Source organism: Adiantum capillus-veneris, chromosome 21 (genome assembly GCF_014529385.1).
Source record: "Adiantum capillus-veneris isolate H3 chromosome 21, ASM1452938v2, whole genome shotgun sequence".
Taxonomy (NCBI): domain Eukaryota; kingdom Viridiplantae; phylum Streptophyta; class Polypodiopsida; order Polypodiales; family Pteridaceae; genus Adiantum; species Adiantum capillus-veneris.
Window position 1 is genome coordinate 104,220,601 of NC_140951.1, and position 18,753 is coordinate 104,239,353.

Consider the following 18,753-nt stretch of genomic DNA (forward strand, 5'->3'; position numbering starts at 1 on the left):
GGGCATGGATCGAGGGGGTAGGGAAGGGGGTGCTGTCTGTAAACTGTGTACAAAGATGATGCGTACTCACCCCAGGTCTCTGTAGAGGTAATGGCGGGGGGGGGGGGGGGGGGGGGGGGGGGGGGGGCGGGACTGCTCATGAAAGAGCCGCCATGCCTCACGCGAGTCCTCACTCAAGAATAGCTGGTATAGATCCTGCTCTAATGGAGCCAAAAATGCCCTCTTCTTCCGCCGCACTAGGTGTCGAAAGTCAATTTGTGATTGTCTGTGTGTGATGTCTCCCAAAAGCGCTTCCCTCTAAAGTCTAGCTCTAGTCTGACGGATTCCTCATCATACCAGCTGTTCTGAGGCATGCTCCCAAAGCGACGTCTCTGCTCAGGCTGTGTGTGTGGGTATGCTCAGGCTGTGTGTGTGGGTATGCCTCTACTGCTGCATCATGTAATGTCTGTGTTAGCACAGTAGTAAGCTCCTCCAAAGGTCGCCCTGGCTACTCAATGGATAGGCGTCTGATAATCCCGTCTATGTATACAGAATCCGTCTCCCGCGTGAAGGTGTAGCAAGTAGGGGCTGCTACTCGTGGAATGTGTGCTACACTAAACTGAAAAGAGATGGTCAGCGACACAATAGCATGATCCACTGCCACCCCCACAGGTCTGGGCCCAACTATGAGATCTTGGATACTAGAGATGAGGCTCGGTTGTGCCATGACATAATCTACCGTGCTGGCTCCATGTCTGTGTGGAAAGCATGTGAAGCCTCCCGCAACGGAAAATCTCTATAGGCCATTCAAGATGGCCAATCCATGTGCAGTCCCCATGTCTATCAAGTGTCGTCCATACTCGGTATATTCCCCATCCTGTGATATCCTGGATAGGTCCGCAACAACCAACTCTCTCAACATCTCCTCTGAAGTATCATAAAATACCATCTGATGATGGGCAATCCTAGCATTGAAGTCCCCCAGAATGATAATGTCACCATCTCTAGAGAATTCCCATATGTCATCATCCAAAATACAAAAGGGGGACTGTCCTGTGGGTGGTGCATATATTGACATACTCGGGGGAAAGTAGCAAATGGCAATATAAAGATATCTGCCAGTCTTTGCTCTCAATCTCATCCACGTGTACCTAGCTTGTTTATCCCTACGAGCTATATGTATCAATGGCTGCAACTCCTGTAACAAACTGCTGACGTGTCGACCTACTGAAGAACAGAGCTACCGGCCGAGGGGCCTAAACCCTAAGAAGAACAAGCAGTAGAAGAAGTGTCACAGAGTGAGGACGTGGTTGCCCGAGTGCAGAAAACCCTAACCCTAATTTCTGCCAGAAACCCTAATTCTGAAAACCCTAACTGCTGAAACCCTAATTCTGGAAACCCTAACCCTAAAACCTGAAAACCCTAATTTCTGCAAGAAACCCTAATTGCTGCAAACCCTAATCCTGAAAACCCTAACCCTAAAACCTGCAACCCTAATTTCTGCCAAAAACCCTAACCCTAACCCTAAGGCAGCAGACAAATTCCGACAATTGCACTGACATGATGACGTGACAAGCTGTACGGATTTCCGTAAATTGCGCTGGCAGCTTTTGGCATTGCTTTTTGGACCAGAAGCTTTTGAGTTTGAATGAAAGTTTTTCATGTAAACTACTTTTTGGACCAGAAGCTTTTGAGTTTCAAAGCTTTTCATGTAAACTGCTTTTTAGGCCAAGGGCCTTTAAATATGAGGCTAGGGCTCATTCTCTGGCATGCTTCCTGGAGAAGGTGCAGAATCTGGAGTACCGGCTTGTACTTTGATGATGCAATATAAAGAAATACCGAAAGGGGCGCCAAGGTTTGGGGCCAATACTCTCTGGGGTGGAATTCCGCCACTCCGTGTCGCGTGTCATCTCTCTCTTTCAGTTCAGTTGTTATTGAAGTGCTAAAAGTCTGTTCAGTCTGTTCTTTTCTATTGGCACGTGGTGTCCGCCTTGTGACAACTCCTCCCTGAATAACATTGTCACTCCTCCTGAGCCCCGCCTCTGTGCTCTGATCGTGTCTCCTGTCTACAAACTGTCTCCCATCTGTATCCACTAATGTGAGGCATAGACTACCCAGGGGCCTGATGTGTCTCAGAGTAGAAGATGATATCTCTCCTGGTAAAACTCTCCTCAAAAGCACCCACATCAAGACGCATAAATCCATTACAATTCCAGGTAGCAACTTTGAGTGTGGTCCCATAGGCCTCACACTGTCATGTGGAGTGTGGCTCCAATATCACCACTCTTCCATCTCGGTAAAAAGCAATCTTACCTTTTTCCCTTGCCGCTCTAATCTCTGGCATTACTTCCTGCATATGGGCGACCTGTGAGAGGGTAAGGTTATCCCCGAGAAAGATGCTCGTCTTCTTAAGAGCTGGTCTCTTCTTCAAAAAGTCCTTCGCTTCCATGGAGGGAAAACGAAGGATGAGTAACCTTTCTTTCGAGGTTTCCCCCTTGCTCCCATTTTTCTTGTTACCCACTCTCCAAGCTCTTGAGTGCATCGGCTCATGAACCCCATCAAAGCCATGAGTTCTTTTACCTCTTCATCTACATTATCTTTGTCTTTAAGGCCGCAAATTCTCACATGTAAAGAACGTACACGTCTTCTTTGCTCATCTCCTAATGTCAAGTTGATAATGGTGGGTATGGATGTTGTTTCCTTGCTTTTCCCTTTCTTGGCAACCTCAATCCATTTCTCAACCTCATCTGCTTTCTGTTGAGTCTTTGTAATAACGTCCACCCAAGAAGTCGTCATTTCTTTATGCTGCTCTTCCCCTCTTTGATGGCTCGCACTTCCTCTTTGATTTTGTTTAGTTCTTCTATCACAGAGGGTTGCAATTCTCCCTCTTCAAGTGTGTTTCGTGATCGTGCCTCAGCGAGCTCCTTCTTGAGTGAAGCAATCTCTTTGTCTTGGGCCGTCATCCGATCTCCCATTGCCATGATCTTGCTTTCTTGGGCCAAAACGCGATGCTCGAGCATTTTTATTGTCCCTAATAGGTGGCGGTTGATCTTGTTAATGATTTCGGCCATTTCTTCTTTGCACTTTTGAACTGCATCTTCTAAGGGGTCGGCCTTATCACATGTTTGATCGGTGTCAAAAACGAGAAAAAATTGACCTACACGCACAAGTGCTTCCACATCATGCATACATGTTCCACACTAACCATACATGGCGTGCGTTTCCTGCAATTTCTGTAAAACATGACCAAAACGACAAAAAATCCGCTTTATGCAATTTCTTCAGTTTTTTGCCAATTCTGCAATTTTTAAAAATGTGCAATTTCTGCAATTTTCGAATCCTGTAATTGCCTGTAAATTCCCTAAAAATTCTGCAACTGTCCGAAAAACTGCCAAATTCTGAAAATCTGATTTTCTGCAAAATTTTGAAGACCTGGTGGACTATTGTTACTGCTGTACCTGCGGGTGGGAGAGGGGGGAGGGGGGTGCTGCAGGGAGAAAAGAGAGGGGGGGACGGGCTGCGCAAGAGGCAGCAGAGGAGCGGGGCTTGGGGGGGGGGGGGGGGGGGGCAGCACGAGGGGTGGGGTAGTTGCAGCGCGAGGGGCTGTGACGAGGAGGTTACGAGAGAGAGAGAGAGAGACTGCACAAACAAAATGCCAAAGCTTGCATGCTCCACCAAACATATTGCGTGCTGCTTTATTTGCCTTATTGAGCACTACTGGTTGCATATCATGATTGTCTTTAATCACTTCCATGGACAGAAACACAAAGCAAATAGAATCTGCAAAACTCTTCAACACTTCACCACTTCAAAAAAACTTGAATAACTGAATTGAAACAGAGTGTGAAGCGGGAGAGAGAGATGATGTTGGAGCGGGGTGCCCTAGCCCCTTGTACACAGTTGGTAGGCCCTGAAACGCCACTATCAGCACCCCCGTTAAGGTATTTCGTTATTTCTTGAACTCTTCTTGTACAAGCATCAGAGGGCTGAAATCCCAGAGTTGGTGCTCAAGCAGTCACGCATCAATTTTCAAAGGGATCTCTGTGTGTCAAGAAGGGAGGGTAGGGGTGCCTATTGAAGGCCCACGCAAATAGTAGGACTAGAATCTACAAAACTCTTCGACACTTTACCACTACAAAACAACTTGAATGACTGTATTGAAACAGAGAGTGAAGGGAGAGAGAAAGGATATGTTGGAGCAGGGTGCCCTTGTACACAGTTGGAGGCCTTGAAACACCACTGACAGTGCCCCCGTTCAGGTATTTCTTTATTTATTGAACTCTTCTCGTACAAGGATCAGAGGGCTGAAATCTGAGAGAGGTGCTCAAGCATTGATGCGTCAATCTACAAAGTGATCTCTATGTGTCTGAGAAGGGGGGGTGGGCCCAACTTTTAATTTTTGCACATTTTCTTTAAGAGCTCGACTTTAATTTTTACTATTTCAACTTAGGAGAGAGAACTTTGCTTTTAGACAGAGAAGATTATGTCCACTGAGAGAGAGAGAGAGAGAGAGAGAGAGAGAGAGAGAGAGAGAGAGAGAGAGAGAGAGAGAGAGAGAGAATCATAGGTCTAAGAGAGAAAATCAGAAATTCAGTTTTAGAGAGAGAAAATGAATGCGCCACGTGGAAGATTCTGGCTTTGACAAAGAGATTGGCATGGACCACCTTTCCACAGAGAGAGAGAGAGAGAGAGAGAGAGAGAGAGAGAGAGAGAGAGAGACTGGCCAAACGAACGCAATGATCAGTTGACGCATCAAGAATATGTGTTACCCCGTCTCTCCCACCGAACTTACGGAACAACTCCTTCGCGGTGCTTAATGTCACCCACCATATGACACATCAGAGATATATCGCTCCTTATGGCTTTTATCAGTTCTTGTAGATCTACAGTTCCTAACTTAGCAATTCAAGTACACACATTTAAATATCCTAATTTCATTAAATAGAAATCACTCACAAAATAAGAAAATAGCCAATTTAGCAACATCCCTCTAGGTTCTAAACAATTGTCCTTAATTGTAGTGCTTATACATATCCTTCGAGTACCTCGGGACAAGGTGCTGATTCCTGCTGAGTCATCCATTGAGCATCCAAAGTAGAATAGTTCTTAAACTTTACCAAATACTTCCGTGTAATCTTTCCAAACTTTAGTTTCCTCTATTGATGATAAATGATCTGCTCGGTTAGAATATCTCTTCTGTTTCCTCAACCTCAAGGGGTTCCTCATAGGTTGAGGAACCCCTTGTTGACGGTCCAACATATGGTCGGAGTAAACTAACATCGAAAGCATTATGGATCCTCCGACTAGGCAGTAGCTCAAATTGGAATGTCATATCGTTCAATTGGTCAATTATCTTAAATGTCCTATAGTAACGGTTGGAAAGTTTTACCACCTTCCCCTTATGAGTCGCTTAGTTCTTTAATCTCACCTCAAACTTGAGTAAGACCACTTGGCCGATTGTCATATCTAAATTCCTTTTGTGCTTGTCCATAGCTTTCTTATGTTTTTTCTAAGAGCGTAATATTGCTCTCTTAACTTGGCCATAGGCAGTGTCCATATCTCTGACAAACTCTGCTACAAATATCTTATCCTTAGTTAAAAGGATCGGTCGAAGCAAAGGGTTACCATAAAGAATCTCAAAAGGAGCTTTCCCCGTAGACGAACGTACAATATTGTTATACGCAAATGCAAACTTGACAAGAGGCAGATACTTTTTCCAATCAGATTGTTTGTCCAACACAAAGGATTTCAACATATCCAACATTGGATTGGCGATTTCACTCTGCGCATCTGTTTGGGGATCATACACAGAATAAAAAATCAACTTCGTACCATGGTTATCAAACAAGACAGGTCAAAAATTTCCTATCATGCGAGGATCTCGATCACTCACAATAGACTTGCGCATCCCGTGATGCTTGCAAATCTGAGCTAGAAAAACCCTAGCTATATGATCTGCTTTGATTGTTTTCTTGACTCAAATAAAGTGAGCTTGTTTGCTAAATCAGTCCACAATGGTCCATATTGCATCATTTCCGTCCTGAGTCTTAGGAAGATCCAAAATAAAATCCATGGCAATACTCTCCTCAGGTTGATAGGTTGGAGTAACCCAGGCGTCTTATGCCGATCATACTTTACTTTTTGTCAAACTAAGCATTCCTTGACATACTAATTGATGTCTGCTTTTAGGCTTGGCCAAAAGAAATACCGTTTCAATGTTAAGGTCATAGGGAGAATTGGCGAAGCATGTGCTTCATCCATGATTCTCTTCCTCAATGGTGCATGTGACAGGCTTGGACACTCCAAGCAACAAATCAATAGCAACACACGAACAAAAACTACTTGAATAGAGAGAGAGAGAGAGAGAGAGACACAGCACGGCGTAGTTCCAAGCCAAGACCCACTGGTCCAGAAGACTTGCACCCCTTTCGAAATTTCTTTATTATTGCTTCACAAAGGTACAACTCCCGAAGGTCCAACTCTCTCCGAGATTCTATGTCCAGATGCTCCCACAAGAGTGGCCCTCTAGGCACTTATAAACATACAAGTGATAACTCAAAAGCAAAGCCCCAAAAGCTCTTATCCAAAAGCGCTTGAGCTCAAAAGCTTCTCCTCTCAAAAAGCATGTGCAGAAACTACCAACGTAATTTACGAAAATCTGTATAGTAGTGCCACGTCTACATGTCAACGCAAATCATGGGATTTTCAGCTAGTCCATACGCTTTGCATTATTAGGGTTTAGGCCCCTCGCTCATAATCTTCAAGTTGGTAGGAGTTAAGAGTTAAAAACTCTAACCCTATGGTCCTCTCGGCCACACTTTCTGCGTTCAGTTCCTCTTGTCCTCTCGACTAGTTCTTCCCGGTTGGGCACGCTACATCATCCCTTTGTGACATTCCCCCCTCTTGAAAGAAATGTAATCGTCCTCGATTACACATGCAAAACAACCAAAGGACAAAAAAATTCTTCACTAGACACTCACTGTATGTACCCATGCACTAGACTCCACAAATCCAACACTTTTATAAAGGCATCAGTCACTGACTAATCACATTTTTTGTCAAGGGTCTCATATACAAATCATCATCATTATAACCTATTTAGCAATCACATCCAGACCGTGTTGATCTTTTCACGGATGTCTTGATATACTAAATCTTGTTACTATTAGAATCATATCCTTTCTTTTCACATTTCGAGCTAACCATGCATATGACTATCACCACAAGACAGTACATTCACATAGCATGCAGTCCACAAAATCGCACACTTAGTTCACACTGAACAAAGTGTTTAAATCATTCAATCCAGCCAACTCATCCCGTCCAAAACTCTTGATGCACCTAGATCCCTATGCAGCCATCTCATTCTTTCGGAACTTTTGATGCACTCACAACAATATCCAATCATCTCATCCCAATAGAAATTTTGATGCACTAGAATCTCAATCATTTCACATTCCATCACATCAAGGTCTCGCTAATCTCTAACAGATGTCTAGATGCACTAAGTTCAAATCATTCATCAGACAAAACAATGCAAAAATTTCATCTTTCTCTACATGTATCTAACAATACACACATGAAAGAGCACATGCCTAGTTCAATCAAGGAAATTTCCAATTCAATGTATATATTTTCATAAAGTCATTCCATAAAATACTATAAGCCTGTCACAAGCTACCTACGTGTCAAGCCACTGAAAACAGAGCCAACCTGCACATCCCAACCGAGAGGCCTAAACCCTAGAAGCAGTAGAAGAAGCAAAAGAAGCAGAAGTTTCACCAACTTGCAAAGTCTTGCCGAGTGGCCTATTTTTAAGAAGGAGTTCCCACCAACTTATGGGGCCCCATCCGATGGGGCCCAAGAGACCTACAGAGATAAATAAAGCAAAATCCACACACACGCAGTCCAAATCTCTTGCAAAATTGTTGATGATGTGGCAGTTGTATGGGCGTTTTACGTTGATGACGTGGCAGGCTGTACGAACTTTCGCGGATTGCGCTAGCATGTGCTGAAGCCTGACGTGGCAAAGCAATACGAAATTCCACAAATTGCATTGGACTACTTTTTGGAGGCCAGATGCTTTTAGATTAAGCTTTTCATGTAACTGCTTTTCATGGCCAAGGGCTCATTCTCTAGCACGCTCCCGCGTAGAGGTGCAGAGGATGGAGTACTTGCATTGTACTGAGTTCACGCAATATAAAGAAATACCAAAAGGGACGCCAAGGTTTCGGGCCAATGCTCTCTTGGGGTGGAACTCCGCCACTCCCCGTCTCGTGTGTCGTGCATCTCTTTCGGTTCAATGTTATTTGAAGTGCTTAAAGTTGTTCAATCTTTTCTTTTCCGTTGGCACGTGGTGCCCGTTCTCGTTACACCTGTCAGTATCCCTAAAATCTCAAGGAGAAATTGGTGACTTTATTCAATCGAGGCAATCTGTGACGAAGAAATGGACTGGCTCCCCTCATGTGCAGTCTGCACCGCACTAGATTCAACCTACGGATTCATTGATAACTTTTGGCATAGACAACACTAATAATTCTAAAGCTTCAAGGCACACCTCCAACCTGAAGAGGATTTGCGACGTTCTCCTGCCCATCCATTTTGCATCAAGAGCCAAAAAAGTACCCTTGACCAAATTATCTCGTGGACCTACCTTACTTTTCTGTTCTGTTCTTGTGTCCTGTGACATGTTGGTAGCCCCGTTAGCCTCCCCTATCCAGTGGTACCTCAATCGAAATTCTTTGATGAACCATCAGCTGATGCCCTTGCTTCCTTGGAACCCTTGGATGCACTATCATCTGATTCCCTTACTTCTTTGAAATCATCTGATGAACTTTCATCCAATTCCTTTGGATCTTTCTCTTCGCTGGAAGACTCTTGCCCTGTTGATGTGGACACTAGCTTGTCCATCAGATACGTCAATGAGCCGGCATGCATACTAAAACCTTGTTGGGCATGTCCCATAAGTCTTTGAATAGAGTCAGACTTTTGTTGCAAACGATAACGTCGAATCTATTCGGCAAAGCACAAAAAAACCGCTCAATCTGGTCCTTCAAAGTGACCCTTAAAAAGGAGGACACTAGCAGATAAGTATTCCAAAACCTTTGGTAGTAGTCATCCAAAGTACCTTTCTTAGTCATTCTCAGACGATGCCAAGCCGTGATGACATCTTCTTCATATTCTTCCGTTACCCAGGCAGAAGTGAAAACTCTCTTGAATTTTACCCACCTCTTAGGTGCTTCTATGCACAACAACAGAGTATACCACCATGTCTGTGTATTTCTTTTCGAGTAAGATGCCGCCCTTTCCACCTTGGAGTGTTCCGAGAAACGACCTCTCGAGAGGTGGCGTCAAACTGCTGTATGAAATCAAGGACTCAATGGGTGTCCTCGTAGCTTGAAAACGTGTCAAACTTGACTCCTTGACCCCCATCCTTGAACTTCTTAATCTTCTTGTCCTTCTGTTCACTGTCTGAATTGTCAAGAGAGGATGAGATCTCCTCCTCTGAACTGCTAGATGGCTCCCTAAGCCTTCTAGACTTTTTCAAAAATCTATTTTTCTTGCTTTTTCTCTTCTTCTGCTTTTTCTCATCCTCACTAGGACTAGAGTCCTTTAAACCTTTAAGCCTTTTATTAATTGGTTCATCCTCTTTTCAAAAGCTTTGTCAACCTCTTTCTACGAATACAATTTCCGCTTTCCTGCACTCAGCTTTGCTTTCCGTTTCATTACCATCTTGAGAGGAGAATCAATGGCCTCTCGCCATCTAGAGTGAATTGTCAAAGGTGGCAGCGAGAGATGCAATGAGGACAAGAACCCGCTCGTGATCTGGTGGACACCTCAACTCCGATCTAGAACACCTGCAATGCTGTTGAGCGCGCGGCGGTGTGTGCAAGTGAAAGAGCACGCGAGGAAGTGCAGTGTGTGTGCAGAGAGGGGTGGCGAAAGCCAACAGGAGAGGAAGCGCTAGCAGAACGATGAGGGAGAGAGAGAGAGAGAGCTCACGTTTTTGGGGAAAACTCAATAAGTGAGTTTTGGTTTTCCCACTTTTATTTTAAGTGACCTTTAAAAAATGTGTCAGTATAAAAATGTACAAAAAGGGGTTATTTAGGCCTTTAACCCAACAACCTCCCACTTAAAGGCATAAATGACGCCTTTAAGTTAACCAACTCCCACCAGCTATATGCAATGCTCATGTTGAGCCTTAGCAAGACTCTTCGTGAGAACATCTGTAGGGTTATCCTGTGTGTGAATCTTAGTCAAGGTGACTAGACCATTCTCCAATACCTGTCGTATGAAGTGGTATCGCACATCAATGTGCTTTGTCCGTGCATGAAACATGGCATTCTTGGCCAAATAGACAGCACTTTGGCTATCACATCCCAAGACAGGAGTTACTAGCAGGCATACCAAGCTCTTTGACAAGTCTGCCAACCATATGGCCTCTTTAGAAGCCTCAGTGGCTGAAATATATTCAGCCTCAGTAGTACTCAATGCCACAATTTTTTGCAGTCGTGAACACCAAGAGACAGCACCACCAGCAATAGCAAACACATAGCCACTAGTGGACTTCCTGGTATCCAAGTCACTTGCCATATCTGCATCACAATAGCCCTGCAACTTCAGGTCACTATTGCCATAGCATATACACCTAGATTGTGTACCTGACAAGTATCTCAGAATGCATTTCACAGCTTCCCAATGTGCTTTGCCGGGATTGGACATGTATCTACTAACAACTCCCACCGCACCGCATGGGCAATGTCAAAACAAGTGGCAACCATAGCATACATAAGAGAACCACAAGCTGATGCATAAGGGATTCCCTTCATAGCATTCATTGCCACGTCATCCTTTGGGCAATCGGCTTTGCTAAGTTTTGTGTGTGGAGATAAAGGTACTCCAAGTGACTTAGCTTCAGCCATGTTAAACCTGTCAAGTACTTTAGCAATGTACTTTTCTTGAGATAAGAAGAGCAATTTCAGCTTTCTATCCCTCTTGATTCTCATGCCCAAGATGTGCTCAGCATCACCTAAATCCTTCATTGCAAAAGCTGAATTCAGCTGACGTTTAAGAGCATCAATGGTAGACTTATGCTTCCCAGCAATCATATATCATCTACATATAGCACAAGGATTATAGGACTTCCATCATTATCCTTCTTTGTATACAAACAATGGTCTGAATGGTTGCGTTTAAAGCCTTGAGACAGCATAAAAGTATCAAACTTTTTGTACCATTGACGTGATGACTGCCTCAAACCATACAATGCCCTTCTTAGTTTGCATACAAGTTCCTTTCTATCAGGAACTACAAAACCCTCAGGTTGCTTCATGTAGATATCTTCATCAATGTCACCATGAAGAAAAGTTGTTTTTACATCCATTTGATTCAATTCTAAGTCAAGCACTGCAGCGAGAGCAAAAAGGACACGCAATGTCGTAAGCTTTACAACAGGAGAAAAGATCTCTTGAAAGTCAATCCCCTCTTTCTGTGCATACCTTTTGGCAACTAACCTTGCTTTATACTTAGGCTTTTCATCAACACATTTGACCTTGTAAACCCATTTGTTAGGAAGAGCCTTTCTTCCTTTAGGCAATGGCACAAGATCCCAAGTATTATTTGCATGCAAAGATTTGATTTCCTCTTGCATCGCAAGCTCCCACTTACTCCTTAACTTACATGATTTTGCCTCTTTATATGTAAGAGGCTCACCCTCATCTGTCAACATAACATGATGCAAAGAGGGGTCAAAGCGCTGTATCAACCTTCTGACACGAGTAGACCTGCGTACCCAATGATCTACATTCTCAGGCACAGGTTCTACATCAGGAGGCAACTCATTTTCAGCATGCTCATGCTGCTAAAAATCATTTTCAGCCATGACAGGTGGCTGTCCATCCTCATTTGGAGCATCTAAATCATGTCCTACCTCTTCTGGCTCAAGGTTAACTGGCTGATTATCAATTTCAACTTGCGGTAATGCATCCTGAGGCTCTTTTTCAACATCAATAGGTGGCAAGAGAGGATGAAATTTGACCGATTTCTTGTCAATTTCATAAGATTTTGCATATTTTCATAAATTTAGCCTCATTGAACACTTCATCTCGGCTACGTACAACCCTCTTAAATTGAGGCAACCATATCCTGTAGCCCATTTCACCTTCTTCCCCATAACCTAGGAAGAGTCCTTGGATGGACTTGGCATCTAGCTTTGTCCTCAAGTCATTACGAACATGGACAAAAGCCTCGTAGCCAAACACTCTCAAATGATCATAAGAGGCAAGTTTGCCAGACCAAACCTCCTCTGGAATGTCATTTTTCAGCGTACTGTTAGGAGAGCGATTGCATACATGAATTGCAGTTTTCAAAGCCTCTCCCCAAAACCCATGAGGGAGATTAGCCGTGGACAACATGCAACGCACTCTCTCACATAAAGTACGGTTATACCTCTCAGCCACACCATTAGAAGATGGATTATAAGGGGCTGTCAACTCCCTTTTAATCCCATATTCTTTGCAATAACACTGAAATTCAACAGACGTGTACTCCTCCCCATTGTCAGATCTCAATCATTTAAGCTTACTATCCTTTTGCGTGGTCACAAAAGCATGAAACCTCTTAAATGCATTAAATGTCTCACTCTTATTCTCTAATAAATATGCCCAACCTTTCCTAGTGCAATCATCAATGAATGTAACAAAGTATGATGCACCACCAAAAGACTTAACAGGCATTGAACATACATCCGAGTGAATTAAATCAAGAGCATTAGCTTTGCGCGAGACACCAGAATAATAAGAAGACTTCTTTTGTTTACCATACAAACAATCATTACAAAAATCTAACTTGGTGCCCTTTACATCGACCCTCTTCAAAGAGGAGAGCACATCAAGTCCCTTCTGGCTCATATGGCCAAGTCTTTTGTGCCACAACTCCAAATGAGAAGCAACTTCGGCCACTGCAAAAAACTTATCAGGCAAAGCTTTGCCATGTAAATAGTACAATGTACCACTCTTGCATCCCTTGACAATGAGCATTGATCCCTTAAGCAACTTCCATGAACCCCCAGCAAAAATGGTTGTATAACCCTGTGCATCCATCTGGCCAACAGACAATAGACTCTTCTTGATGCCTCGTACATACCTTACATCTTTAAGCATAAACTCTTGGCCATTGTTTAATGCCAAGCACATAGTGCCCATTCCTTCAATGTCACAAGCATGGTTATCCCCAAGGTAAACCTTGCCATACTTGCCTGCATGATAAGAAACATAACACTCCACAGATGGAGTCACATGAAATGAGGCACCCGAGTCTACTATCCAAGACTGTGTAAGGCCATCATTTGCACTTAGCAATGCATCAATGACATCTCTACATGAGATAAGCATGTCTTCTGCATTTGCTACAACAAAATCTGAGGGGCATGAAGCTGCAACAAAGATCTCCTCACTGTCGGATAACTCTGTGATAACCACACTAGAGAATACATTGACAGTCTCCGAATCCTTGGAGGAGATACCTGCTGATTTTTCCCCTTTCTTATCCTCTGTCTTCTTCTTCTCCTGTGATTCCTTCTTTCTTTCCTGCTCTTTCTTGAAATACCTGCAATCTGGCTTCTTATGGCCTTTTCTGCCACACTGGTAACAAGTCATATCCTTATCCCTAGACTTGCTTTTGCTCCTGTTTTGAGTCTTGGTACCTGTATTTTGCTTCTGACTTCTGCCTCTCGCATTGTAAGCAAAACTGCCACCTTCCCACCACTAGACTTGCGTCTAATTTCCTCATTTAAGATGGAGCCTCGCACTCCATCATATGTGAGGTTGGGACTATTACTCAAAGAAACCACAAGCGTTTCCCAAGAGTCTGGCAAAGTCATCAACAAAAATATGGCTTTCAACTTGTCATCAAAAGGTTGAAGCCTAGTATCCTGTAGCTGACTCATAACACTGGTGAAAGCACTTAAGTGCTCAAAAGCCGACTTAGCTTCGTCAAGCATCATGTTCACCAGTTTGCGCATCAAATGCACCTGATTCACAGGGGTGGCATTCTCATAAGTGGCCTTCAACTTATGCCAAATTGCATGTGTAGTGTCCAAGCCCTTTATGTCCACCAGAATGTCATCGGTCACATCCATTTTGATGTAGGCCTTTGCCCTCTTGTTGAGCTTGGCCCAATCCTCATCCGGCATATCCTCAGGCTTTACAGCCAAAAGGGCGTCCTCACAATCCTTGAGGAACAAAATCCCCTACATCCTGTCCTGCCATAGATCGAAACCTGTACCGTCAAATCGCTTGATTTCCATCAAGCTCTTGGCATCAGACGACGAGGAAGTAGAGGCCATTTGCACGGATAAAAATGCAGCAGAAAGTGTCTACACAAAATCTGAAAATTTCCAATGATCACAATGTACCGCATGTTGCATACAATGTGCTGAAAATTTCAGCAATTAACAAGTATCCCCAATGCGTACTTGCATAAACCCACAAAAGGCGTACACAAATCTCAATTTGTGTACATAAAAACAATTCAATTCTGAATTTTCTGTAAATTTACTGTTTTGGCGCATCAATTTGCATCAAATGGACCTGTTTTGAGTGGGAAAAGCAAGGGGCATTCACGGGAATCGATTTAGAACACCTGCGTTTTGCTGTTTTGACCTGTAATTTTCTGGTTTTTGCTTGTTTTGACCTAATTTCAGCCTGTTTTAGGCTGTTTTGGAAACCCTAATCACCCTAGGTGACACTGGAAGCAAGGGACTTCGCGATGAAAGCGAAAATTTGACGCGAGAGAAGCCTTTCGCCTGCTGTCCAACCACCTGCACAAAGCTTCTGAAACCCAAATCTTGCTCTGATACCAGTTGTTGAGCGCGCGGCGGTGTGTGCAAGTGAAAGAGCACGCGAGGAAGTGCAGTGTGTGTGCAGAGAGGGGTGGCGAAAGCCAACAGGAGAGGAAGCGCTAGCAGAACGATGAGGGAGAGAGAGAGAGCTCACGTTTTTGGGAAAAACTCAATAAGTGAGTTTTGGGTTTTCCCACTTTTATTATAAGTGACCTTTAAAAAATGTGTCCAGGTTCAATATAAACCTAGACAAAGTATAAAAATGTACAAAAAGGGGTTATTTAGGCCTTTAACCCAACAAATGCCACATACATGAACAAGGCACACCTGTGCAGAAGAGAAATCACTAAAGTAGAAAGAGACAAGACATCTAAGAATGGTAGAGAGAGAGAGAGAGAGATCTAGGAAAGGCTCTCCATGTTGATAATAAGATGCTCATACAAGTGACCAAGGGTGTTCCAGCATAAAACTGACATGCCCAATGGATAGATCTGAGGTACACACAACGCGACCACTACTGACACTGCCAACCGCTCCTGCACATGAGACCACCAGCTCGGTCTCCACATGGGCTATCACTTCTGGACTGATCCTCCTCCTGGTAACAACAGAGAAATGGAGAAAGAGAGGGACATGCCTCACAGCTGCAAATATGGCTTCCCTCAAGAGGACATGAGGTCTCTGTTCTCCTAGGCCTCCACCAAGAGTAGAGTGCTCTGCCTCTGCATTGTGTGCCCGTCGAATGGGCTTCCCTTGAGGAGGGAAGAATGGAGGAAAGCACTACTGCCCATCGCCCTGATGAAGGGACATTGCTGGTGACCAAAAACAAAAGCTGCCCTGATCTGCCAAAAATGCAAGGGCTGCCAGCAGAGAGAAAAACGCTGGCCTGCCTGCACCCCGTAGGCCTCATCTAGCTGCCCACCGGGGCACCCAAGGGAGAGTGCCCCCCAATTGGGGCTGATCTGCATGCTCTAGAGAAGACCCCCCCCTGGCCTATATATAGGACTGCCCCTGGCTAACAAACCCACTCCTCCAGCCACCACGATCTAGGAGAAGGCCAAAAAAAAGATAAAAATTGGAGGGCCACATGGCACCTGGGAAAACCCGGCAAGCGGGGGGGAAATCCGTTGTGCCTACAAGAGCCAAACTGACCATTGAATTGAGCCAAAATCCGAGCTAAACATGGCTAAACATAACTGACATGAGAAAACAACCTCACACTAGCCGGCGGGCCACAGCCACAAAGCAGCGCTCACTCCCTAACACCTGTCCCTGGGAGAAACTAGGACTGACTAGATAAACCCAGAGAGATGCCTGAACTCTAACATGAATCTCAGCAAGCGGGTAATTCTTTAGGTGATTCACATATTTCGGGTCTTTGAAGTACTTAATCGAATCTTTTCATACACATGTGAACCTGCAATTAACGTTTGTATTCCGTTCTGTCGATATTCCCAACTCGAAATTTGCCAAAATCTCTGTTGGTTTCTCCTGTTGCCACGTTGGGACTCAACTTTTCTCCATCTCCCCGCAGATCAAAAGTCAGAGGGGTGTTCTCTCCATCAGATACTCCGCGAAAAACCATGTGTGTTGCAGAAAGGATCGGATCCTTCATAGAAGAAGAATAATTCTGAGCTCTCATACCATTGTTGCAAGCTTGGACACTTCCAAGCGAGAAATTAATAGAAACACACGAACAGAAACCGCAAGTAACTGAACTAAACTTGAATAGAGAGAGAGAGAGAGAGAGAGAGAGAGAGAGAGAGAGAGAGAGAGAGAGAAGGAGAGTCGACACGGCACGGCGGAGTTCCGAGCCAAGAAAGATTGGCACCCCTTTTGGTATTTCTTTATTATTGCTTTGCAAAGGTACAACTCTCGACGGACCAACTCTCTCCGAGATTCTACGTCCATATGTTCCTAGAAGAGTGGCCCTTTGGACACTTATAAACGTACAAGGGATGCCCAAAAGCAAAGCCCCAAAAGCTCTTCTCCAATGTCAGGTGCAGCAGAATTGAAATGGTGAAGATCTAGGTTTTACACTTCCACAAATCTTTTACTTCCTTTCCTTGACTAAGCGATTGCTTTTAGCTTGAATGATGGTTCCTTTTCCCTTTCCTTAAAGAGAGGGAATGAGAGAGGGCGGTAGAGATGTGCACAGGGAGAGAAAGAGAGAGAGAAGAGGAGAATGACACCCGATGGGGTCCCAACCAACCCTCTCAAGGGCCCCCCACACTGTTGCCAATGCGATATTTTCTTTAGATTGCGTAAATGGAATGTACACACATGCAATACCTCAAGTGCACACTCTACTAACTCGAATGGGGAATGTCGCCGAGGTAATTCCTCAAGACGGGACCCCTCCGGAGCTGATTTGATGTATCTTTAGATCCTTCTCGATGTGGGATTGCGGATGCCACGAAGGGGTAGATCTGGAGCTGGTTTGCGCTCCCGCTGTGAAAGGCATGAAGGGCTGAAAACACAAATCTCGATGATGCCGATGATGGACAGCAATGGGAACATTCGATGCCAGCGAGGGAATGGCCGAGGAGAGGCACAATGGGCTGCCAAAGCACTAGGCTGCAACCAAAAGTCCACGAAATTAGATTCAAGCCATATTCTACGAGGGAGATGGGCTGAAGTCTGAAAACGCTGGCTGGATTGCTGAAATCTGCAAGCGCTATGGCTGATCTGGCGCCAATGCAAAACGCTGGGCTGCTGGTTGCAAAAATGCCAAGCTGATCTGATCTGCTGAAAAACGCGAGGGCTGATCTAAGCAAAACGTTGGAGCTTATGGGCGCTAGCTGCAACTGATGCCAAAACGCTAGGCTGGATGCTCTCTATGTAGGCAAGAATGGGGCTTAAGAATTGCTTAAGGCTTAGGTAGGGCAAAACTGGAAGATAAAGTTAACAAAATAAATCATTAAGAAGATTTATTGATAAACTTGACTTCAGTACAATTTTTGGTGAAACTACCGCACATCTACCCACCCGAGAATCCAATCAACGCGGGGAATGGCTCATTGGATTTCTCTAACCTAAGACTACATGAACGTCATACCAGATGCCCACAGTAGTGTGAGAACATTCGTCAAAACGCGTGTACAAACCATTTATGCAAGAGGGTTCCAAAACTGGAAAATTGGCTCTGGCAATCAATGCAACATGACCACGTGGCACATAGAGCCATGTGCAAAGTCACCAACCGCACTATTATTGACTTGTTGAAGGCTTATGTTTCCTCTCAACCTAAGAAATGGGATGACTACCTACATATTTTGCAATTTGCATACAATAACACCACTCACACTGCCACGGGTAAATCTCCCTTTGAAATTGTATATGGTCACTCACTTCCTACTCCTGCTTCACGTCTTTCTAATGTTGTGCCTTCCGCTGATGATTTCACTACTGACTTTCATGATATTTTTGCAAGTGTGCATTCTGCCATTAAACACTCACAAGAACTTTACACCAAGCATGCTAACAAGCACCGCAAGGCACACCAATTCAAACAAGGTGATCATGTTTTACTTTGCATCGAAAAACGACGGACCAAAAGTGTTGATACTAATGTCTTTGGATTGATGGGTATCGATTGCTAAGAAGATGCAAATGGTGTGGACTTGATGTACTACCAAAGATGTGAACAAATCAATCCATGCAACGTCTCTTCTGGAATGATGGAATGCTCCAAGTAAATGGGAGAGATGGTTGTTCAAACAATGCCAAGACTCCAAAGTTGATAGGCTAATCTAAATGGCGCCTTCCTTTGTCGTCATAGGCCGCTAACAAATATTGATACTTGCAATCAACATCTTCATGGTTCCAATGCATGTCTTCAATGATGTAATCTGTCATGTCGAAGAAGTTATGAATACAAATATCTATAAGGATTATGTTTTGGCAAGGTGGTCGAGCATGCGCACCAAGTCAAC

The 18,753-nt window shown here is 44.1% G+C and overlaps 1 protein-coding gene across 9 annotated transcripts in view; it reads right to left on the bottom strand.

Moving 5' to 3' along the window:
- Positions 1-18,753, bottom strand: part of LOC147431462 (uncharacterized) — a 69,462-nt gene that overhangs the window by 31,201 nt on the left and 19,508 nt on the right. The gene's annotated exons all lie outside the window — the stretch shown is intronic.